Raw genomic sequence first — 9,996 nt, 5'->3', positions numbered from 1 at the left:
TATCAATTCTCCTTCTATCCTCCCTAGTCATTGTCCAGCTCTCTGATGCATAGCAAGTGATTGCAAAGACCATGGCCTGTATCAGACGCACCTTAGTCTCTAGAGTGATACCGTTGCTCTTGAGTACTTTAGAGAGGTCCCTAACAGAATACTTTCTCATAGCAATATGTCTTTTAATTTCCTGGCTGCTGGTGCCAAGAATGTTGACTGTGGAACCAAGGAAACTAAATCTTTGAACAGTCTCAATCTCTTCACCATCCATCCCGATGCTGCCAATTGGTCCAGTGGTGAGAATCTTTGTCTTCTTGACATTGAGCCTTAATCCATATTGAAGGCTGCAGTCCTTGACCCTCTGCAGCAAGTGCTTCAGGTCCTCCTCTGTTTCAGCAAGCAGGGTTGTGTTATCTGCATGTCACAGATTGTTGATAGATCTTCCACCAACCTTGATCTCACATTTCTCCTCATATAGCCCAGCCTCCCAGATAATCTGTTCTGCATAAAGGTTGAAAAGGTATGGAGATAGGACACATCCCGGGCATACACCCTTCCCAGTTTTGAACCATGCAGTGTTTCCTTGCTCTGTTTTGATGACTGCCTCTTGGTCCAAGTATAGGTTTCACATTAGCGTGATCAAGTGTTCTGGGATTCCCACTCTTCTCAGAGTACTTCACCTGATGGTATGCATAACGATAATATCGATTACATCTCTTGAAAGAATCACTGGAGAAGCTCAATATCAGCTGTGAAAACTAGGCCAGGTGCTGATTGTGGAACAGACCACCAACTACTCATATGCAAGTTCAAGCTGAAGTTAAAGAAAAGTAAATCCACAGGAATCAAAATTTGACCTTGAGTCTATCCCACTCGAATTTCAAAACTATCTCAGAAACAGGTTTGATGCCTTGAACAAAAATGAATGAAGACCAGATGAACTGTCGAAAAATTTCAAGAATATCATTAATGAAGGACACAAAAGGTCATTACAAAGGAAGAGGAGAAAGAAAAGACCAAGATGGATGTCAGATGAGACTCTGTGCTTTGTACTAGAGCACCAAGAAGGCAAAGCAAAGTGGAGAAATCAAGTCATAAGAGAGCTGAACAGAAGATTTTAAAAGGCAGCACAGGATGACAAAGTAAAGTACTTCAATGAAATGTGGAAAAGAGCAGGAGTCAGAAAATTAAAGGGGCCAAACTTGCTCAGCATTTCTTAAGCTGAAGGAACTGAAGAATAAATTCAAGCCTCGAGTTGCAATACTTAAAGATGCTTTGGGCAGAATATTAAATGATCCAGGAAGCATTAAAAAAAGATGGAAAGAGTATACAGAGTCATTGTGCCAGAAGTAATTGGCTGACAGAAAAGAATTTCATGAAACAACATATGAGCACGAGCCTGTGGTGATGAAGAAGTTCAAAGCTGCTCTGAAAGTATTGGCAAAACAACAAGACCCCAGGAATTGATGGCATACCGATTGACATATTACAACAAACAGATGCTGCCCTGGATGTGCTCACCAAGTTGTGCGAAGAAATCTGGAGGACAACCACCTGGCCAACTGACTGGAAGAGATCTATATTTGCTCCCATTCAAAAGAAAGGTGACCCGACAGAGTGCAAAATTTATCAAACAATATTATTAATATCACATTTGAGCAAGGTTCTGCTGAAAATGATCCAAAAATGACAGGAACAACACATCAACACAGAACTGCCAAATATGCAGACTGGCTTTAGAAGAGGACATGGCATTTGGGATATTATAGCTAATGTTAGATGGAACTTGACTAAAAGCAGAGAGTAACAGAGGAATGTCTGCTTGACTATGCAAAGGCTTTTGACTGTGTGGATTGCAACAAACTGTGCTACCTCTGAGAAGACATTCTTACATATACAAACAGATAAACTGTTGCTAAATGGAGACCTCATGACAATCTCATTTATGAAAGGTAGAATGTGTATATCATCCTAGAAGATCAATATTATAAATTATAAGTGCCACCTTACATAAAGCAGGGTAAAAGAATGAAAAATGGGTCATGAGAGAGGAGTTACCATTGTGGACTTATTGGATAGTGTCAGGGAAAATCACTTTTCTTAGGTGATATTTGAACAGAAACATGAACGAAAAGAGGGAGAGAGATCTGCAAATTTTTGGATGAAGTCTGTGCTGAGCAGTGGGAGCAGAGGACACAGTCTTCATGATGGGAACCTGCATCATGCATTTGAGAAGTGATGAGAAGGTCTTGAAGCTGTAGTGGAGATAGCAGAGGGGAGTGTGGCAACCAAAATCATGGCCACCATGAAACATGTTATGGGCCAGTGCAAAAACTCTGGCTGAGGGACTTTTGGCTGAGATACTGTTTTCAGAGCTATTAGGTGAGGCATGATATAACCTGACCTACTAAAACCAAAATGAAAACAAAAATATTCTCCCTGCTGAGGAGAAAATAGAAGGACAGCTAAGATAGAAACTGGGAAACCACTTAGGAATGTTGCAACAATGGAGGCAAGAGATGTTATCAAATGCTATTTTTAGGTCATATAAGGTGAGATAAGAACTCACTGAATTTAGCCACAGTCAAGTAGTTGTTGACTCAGAGAAGAGAAAGTTCAGAGGAGAGTGAGGGTGAAGATACGGCTGAGGTGAGTTTGAGAGGAAATGAGACAATAGGAATACAGATACTGGTTTACAAGACAGAGAAGGACAGTGCACGGAAGGGATGTCAAGTCAAGGGGATGCTCTTTTCAGTTGAAACAGCAAGGATGCCTATATGTGAATAAGAATGATACAATAGAGAGTTGGATTGATATAGTATCTGGGGCAATAGGGGTTGGTGTGTTGGAATCAGTGAGACTGGCTCAGGACAGGGCAGGCTTCAGAGCTGCTGTACATACTGTCACTACGAGTTGCAGGAGATTCGATGGCACATAACAACAGTAGAGAGTAGGGCTAGGGTAAGGATTTTGCAGCATCAGGAGGAGACAGAGCATAGGAGAGCAAAGTGGGGGATTGGATTGCATCTCTCTGCAGATGGAAGGTCTGGGTTAAAATAGTTACCATAAACGTGTTCTCGTTGTATGCCATTGAGTATATTCTGATTCATAATAACCCCAAGGACGTAGAAGAACTGCACCAGAGGATTTCCTAGGCTATAATATTTACAGGAGGAGATCACCAGGTCTTTTCTTTTATGAATGTGTTTTATCTTTGCAACATGCACCTTTCTGTTAGCAGTTGATTGTGTAACCATTGTGCCATCAGGATATCTCACCGTATAGATAGTTCACAGTTATGCGAGGGAGGGCATTATAAGTAGGTATATGGGCAATGAAGTGAGTAGGACTCTCTTCTTCTGTGTCCAATTTCTCAATGGACTAAAAAGTAAGGTCCTCAGCAGACTGTAAAGAGAGAGAACAAAAATGTGAAGATTTCCAGAGAGAAGAGGAGATTTGAAATTGTCTCTTAGGAAAGCAGAAACATGAAAGAACTAGAGTAGAGGTTTCTGGGTCTACTAAGAGGCTTGTTGTGTTGTTGTTGTTGTTGTTAGATGACATAGGGTCAATTCCAAGGCATAGTGTCTCTAGGATTAACAAGATGAAACGTTGCCTATTCTGTACCGTCCTCACATCATTGCTATGTGTGAGCCTACTGCAGCAGCTACTGTGTCAAGCTTTCTCCTTGAGGGTCTTCTCCTTTCCCCCGACCCTCCACTTAACTACATATGATGCCTTTCTCCAAGCACTGATTCCCTTAAGAAAATGTCTCAAGTCTGAGAGATGAAGCCATCCTCTCTCTTTAGGACTCTGCCTGGACCTCTTCCAAGACCTTTGTTTGTTCTTCTGGCAGTCTGTGGTATAGTCACTATCCTTCATCAACACCATAATTCAAAGGATTCAGTTCTTTTCCAGTATATCCTTTATTAATCGTCATCTATTTGAAATTATTGGAAAAATCATTTACAAGAGTCCTCATAGTGACATCTTTGCTTTTGTACACTTTAGAAAGGTTTTTTGCAGCAGTTTTGCCTAGTGTAACATAATTCGATTATTTAATTAGTGCTACCATAGACATTGGTTGTGGAATCAAGTAAAAAATGAAGTAATTGACAAATTCAACCTTTTCTTGGTAAATGATATTACAAAGATCCAACCCATACCATTGCCATTTAATTGTTTCCAGCTATCAAGAAAGGAGTGCTTCAGGGATGCCTCTTTTCTCCATACCTTTTCAATCTATACACAGAACAAATCATTGGGGTTGGGGGGAGTGGGGTAGGGAGTGGGGCTAGACTTTATGAGGAGAATTGAGGCATCAAGATTGAAGGAAGATTCATTGGCAACCTGCACTATGCAGATAATAAAACCTTGCTTGTTGAAACTGAGAAGGACTTGAGGCATTTGCTGCAGGAGGTCAAGGACTGTAGCCTTCAATATGGATTGAAGCTCAACATCAAGAAAACAAAATTCTCAAATTCTCACCATCAGGCCAATTGGCAGCACCATGATAGAAGGGGAAATAAAAAGATTGAGATTGTTAATAATATCCACTTTCTTGGTTCCACAAGCAACACTCTTGACACCAACAGACAGAAAATCAAAAGACAAATTATATTAGGAAAATCTGCTGTCAGAGACCTCTCCAGAGTGCATAAAGGAATGCTGTCAGTCTAAAGACTCATAGTCTTCACAACTACTAGGTATGCATCAGAGACCTGGACGAGGACTAAGGATGACAAGAAGATTGGTGTCTTTGAGTTTTGGTACTGGAGACGCTTATTGAACATACAATAGACCCCCAAGAGAACAAACTCTGTCTTGGAGAGGGTGAAACCAAGTTCTCCTTGGAAGCAAGGAGTTTAAAGCTCTTTCACAAGTACTTCAGTCATGTTGCCCAAAGGGGATCAGTCCTAGAGAAAGACATCTTGCTTGGAATGGTGGAGGGACAATGCAGGGAAAGAAGACACTGGGTGAAATGGATTGACACAGTAACTGAAATAATGGAATAGGAGTGTTGGAAACAGTGAAATTGACTCAAAATAGGGCAGAACTATTGTACATACAGTCACTATGTGTTGCAGTTGACTCAATGGTACAAAACAATAACAAGAACAACAATAGTGAACTTATAGGACAGAGTAGAACTTCTCCTATAGTTTCTGAAGCTGTAATTCTTTAAGAAAGCCGACTACCTTTGGTCAACAGCCCGATACTTTACCCACTATGTCATCTGGGATTCTTGTTGGTTCATTGGTGAGGATTTTTATTGTCTGTATTTTGAGAGATAACCTACTCTGAAGACTATGCTTCAGCAAGCAACAACTTCAGCAAACAAAATTTTATCATCTGCAAATCACAGGTTGTTAATAAGCCATCTTCTTATAGTCAGGCTTCTCAATTCTTTATTTAGCTTAAAATTGAATAAGTAAGGGTACAACCCTGATGCACACTTTCATGAGCTTCTATGCCATGCCCTATCCCCTTGCTCAGAATGGCTGTCTTTTGATTTGTGTTCAGGATTCACATGAACACAATTGAGTGTTTTGGAATTTTCATTTTTTGCAATGTCATTCATAGTTCTGTATGATCCACAGAGTCAATTAAACAAGGGTAAATAGCTCTGATGTTCTCTACTTTCAAGCAAGATCCATCTGACATCAGCAAAGATAACCCTCATTCCACTTCCTCTGAATTCAGTTTTAATTTCTAGCTGTGCCTTATTGATGTACTGCAATCACTTTAAAATTATCATCAGCAAAATTTTGCTTGTGTGTGGTAATAATGATATCATTCAATGTTTTCTGCATTTTATCATATTACCTTTCTTAGGAACGTGCCCAAAGATGGATCACTTTTGATCAGTTGGTCAAGTCTTCCAGATCCCTTGGCATAAACAAATGGGTGCTTCCTGCACTGCATATATTTATTAAAGTACTTAAATTGCTACTTTGTGGGCTCCTAAAGCTGTTGTTTTCACTAATGTCTTCAATGAAACTTGGGTTTATTTTCTTAATCATCCGTTACCTTCCGAAATGACTGAACATCTACCAATCCTTTTTGGTACTGTGATAGTGTATATTCCCTGTATTTTTCTGATGATTTCTGCATCATTCAATACTTTGTCCATGGAACTTTTCAACATTGCAACTTAAGGCTTTGATTTATTCTTCAGATCATTCAGCTTGAAAAATACAGGCAATATTCTTCTCTTCTGATTCTCTATCTCTAGGGTTTTGTCCACTTCATTATGCTACTTTGCATTGTCATATATAACTTTCTTTTGAAATGCTATGTGCAACTTTTACTAAAAAATTTATTTATAATTTCATGAAATTCTCAATTTGTCTAAAGTTATAAGGGGTCCACACATTCTAGGATAAACTACCTGTTTTATTGTTGAGATAAAACTAAATATAGTAGAAACTGACTAACAATGTGAGTTACAAGGGAAAAAATCTATGTAGGTGTAAGTGAGTGATAGAGAAATTTATCTTTATGAGCTCAGAAGAACCCTGCATTGCTAACTTTGGGAGTAATTAGGTAAAAGCTGTACACAATTCTCACGAATTGAGATGGAGACAAGGCTAGAAGCCACTTCAGATAGGAGGAGTGGTTCCAGCAAAGCAGAGATGCTGGAAATAAGTTTGGAATGTTTAGAGAGATAGTGTCTAGTCCAATCTGACCATTGATGAAATATCAATGACTTCCGAAATGTATTTGTAATAATAATAATTTAAAAAGAATGAAAACTGGTGGTGAAAGCTGTTCTCAGAGCATTGTTAATATGCTTGATGGATTTGGCTAAAGAAGGATACCAAAAACCAAATCAACTGCTGTCAAGTTAATTCTGACTCACAGCAACTCTAATGGACAGGTTAGAACTGCCTCAGGTCTTCAAGGCTGTTGTCTTTAGGGAGAAGACTGCCTTGGCTTTCTCCTGGAGAGGGCCTGAGGGGGTCAAATGGCCAGACTTTTCATTAGCAGCCAAGTGCTTTAACCATTGCACCACCTGGATTCCCTGCGAGAGGCATCACCTAAATCCAAACTCAGGACTGTTGAGACCATTCCAACTCATAATTGACCCGCCCTCAGTTTTACCATGTTGTCAATCTTCAGGGGAGGAGACTTCCCAGCTTTCTCCTTGGATAGATTCAGACTTTGACTTTTGATTTAACAGCTTGATAACAGTTCACATTATTGTACTGTTACAATGACTGTCCCATAAGGGCTCCTTTCAGAAGGAGGAGTGCACAAAATTATTGTTGCACTTTATCCTGCAGGGATTTCTAAAGTTGTCCTAAACGTGAGGGTGGGGTGGGGATTGGGAGGTTAGAAATCTCTGTCTCTAAAAGGAAATTCAGAAGTAGAAGGAAAAAAAAAAGATATGGCAATTTTCTTCTATTCTGAGTGAGAAGACTCTCATAAGATCATGTAACAGGTAAAGGAAATGGGGAAGATTCAGAGCGGATCTGAAAAGACAGGGTAATGGTGGGAGTAGATCAATGGTGATTAATTTTATGATACACAATATATGGGAATAATTGTATGAAACACAGAGTGAAGAAAATTGTGAAACACTATGTATAAGACTTTGTACAGAAATCACTATAAAACTTTAAAAAAATTTTTTTTAAAAAAATTGTGCAACAGGTCCTGCTTTGTAACTTTAATAAACAATGCTTTTATTATTCCAGAAGCTGGTAGAATCCCAGCCCATCTCCTGTCCCTCTTTCCCGCCCCGCCCCCCAGTCACCTTCTACTCTCTGAAAAATATGAGCTGTCACGAGGCAAGGAGTGGGTAAAAATCTCAGCCAGTTGTGGCTACTTTGATAGCATTGAGAAAGCGAGTCAGATGTCTTCAGAACACTTAATATCAAATGAAAAACACATGAATGATTATAAATAATGCTCTCTATAGCCTTGAGTTGCCACATTGGAATCTAAATCGAAGATATTACAGGGAAAATCCTGTGCACGACTCATCAAAAGGCTGCATTATCCTAAAATCAGATCCAGGTTAGGAATGTGGAGTGTGGAAGAATCCTCAAACCCAGATCTTTCTGAGCGAAGTTCCCCTTGGCAATGTGTTCATACAGAATAATTATGAGTTTCCCAAAACTGCACAATATTAGAACTAGAAGGAATCTAGATGTTCTCAAGTCTGATTCGCTAGAGAATGTTTAAATTACTCTTTACTATATTACTTCTTTCTCAGTAATCATGTCTTATTGTTGTTATATGCTGTCGAGTCAGAACCAACCCATAATGGACCCTCCAGCTGGGTTTCAGAGGCAGTAAATTGCATCTGGTGGATCAGCGGGTGATTTCTAGGCATGTCTAAAAACAAGCAAAGTCAGAAATGTGCTGGTAAATGTCTAACAACTAGATCTTCAAAGGAAAGAAGACTCAGATTTGTAGCATTTGCCAATGTTCATAGTATAAATACTCCTACCATGGCCACTTCAAACTAACAGCATGCTGCCACATGATCCAGTCCCTCAGTTACAAATACAATCCATTCCTATGTATTTACGTAGAACTTCTAGGTAAGTCAAAACAGGTGCATACGTTTCTTATTTAGTCTTGTTTTAGTGCAAAGAAAGGCTTGAAGGCTTTGCAATGATTTAAAAGCTGCAAATGCAGGAACTGAAGGTGCTTGTGATGATGAATTTGTTGCAAATAGGCACTGGCTCAGTTGTTTCAAAGTAAGGGAAGCTTTCTATAACCTTAAAGGGCAAGTATAAGCTGTCCTAAATTGGATATTCATAACTCATACTTCAAGAATGGCCTGTATTTTCTACATATGTTGTTGTATCCCCTCAAGTACAAACTGACCCATAGCTGAACCTCCAGTAGGTGTTCAAAATTAGTAAATCACATGGGAGGAGATTGCCCTTCTTTCTCCTGTACAGCAGCTGGTGGATTTGAATTGTGTGCTTTTGGGTTTTCAGCACTATTTCTTGTCAGTAGGTCACCAGAACTTCCTTTCCTTACATATAGACACAATGATGGGGGGGGAACCCCACAAAGACAATAAATTATACTCAAAATTAAAACAAACAAACAAAATCTCTCAGACTCATTGCCACGGAATCTGAATGGACTCATAGCTGATCTTCCACTGGGTTCACTATACTTTATATCACAGAGGAGAAGATTATTTCTTTTTGTCCCACAGATTGGCTGATGGACTTGAATGCTCAATGAAATTCAGCCTTTGGACTGGAAGTGCAACTCCCTATAGACTAGCAAAAAGAGAATTGATGAATCTTCACTATCTTAAACTTTGTTTTTAAAAAATGTAATTTCTGTTATTATCATATTAGCTTGAGCATTTGACTTTCAATTGTGGTACACATTAAAATTTTCTCTCTTGATCTATTATAAGCTAGATTCAACGCATTACTAGCAACAACCATTGAAAAGGACCTAGAACAATCTCGCCCTCAAAGGAGGACTTCTGATAAATTGTTACTCTCCAGTATCACAGCCCAAGCATTCCAGGGCCTCTGTCAGGCAGTACTCTTAAGACAGATCTGTTTTTTAGCATTCTTCTCATTTCTACTTTTTTCAAGAACAAATACCATTCACCAAAATAAACTCCATATGGGTCAATGAACCAAATGTAAAAATAAAACAACAGAAAAACTAGGAGAAATACAGAAAACTATTTTTATAAACTTGGGGCAAGATGGACTTCTCAGGCATGACAAGGAGTGCAAAAACTGGAGGATAGGGCAGTTAACAGATTGATTTTATAATTTAAAAACTTGTGTGTGCAAAAACATTTCATTATAAAACAGTTTAACGAATAAAGGAAACCTTTAGAGTTAAAGCACAGAATAAGAAAAAGTATGAGTAACATTTAAAATAAAAAGTCACAATAAATATAAAGCTCTTACAAATAGAAAGGAATAAGACAAAGAATAGAAAAGGGAAATGGGGCAAGGGTCTAAACAGGTAATTCATAGAAGAGCTGTTATATTTAAGTGCTGTCAAGTT

Source organism: Elephantulus edwardii, unplaced genomic scaffold (genome assembly GCF_000299155.1).
Source record: "Elephantulus edwardii isolate Elephantulus edwardi_28Jun2011 unplaced genomic scaffold, EleEdw1.0 scaffold00054, whole genome shotgun sequence".
Classification (NCBI taxonomy): Eukaryota; Metazoa; Chordata; class Mammalia; order Macroscelidea; family Macroscelididae; genus Elephantulus; species Elephantulus edwardii.
Note: the sequence above shows the minus strand (reverse complement) of the source record.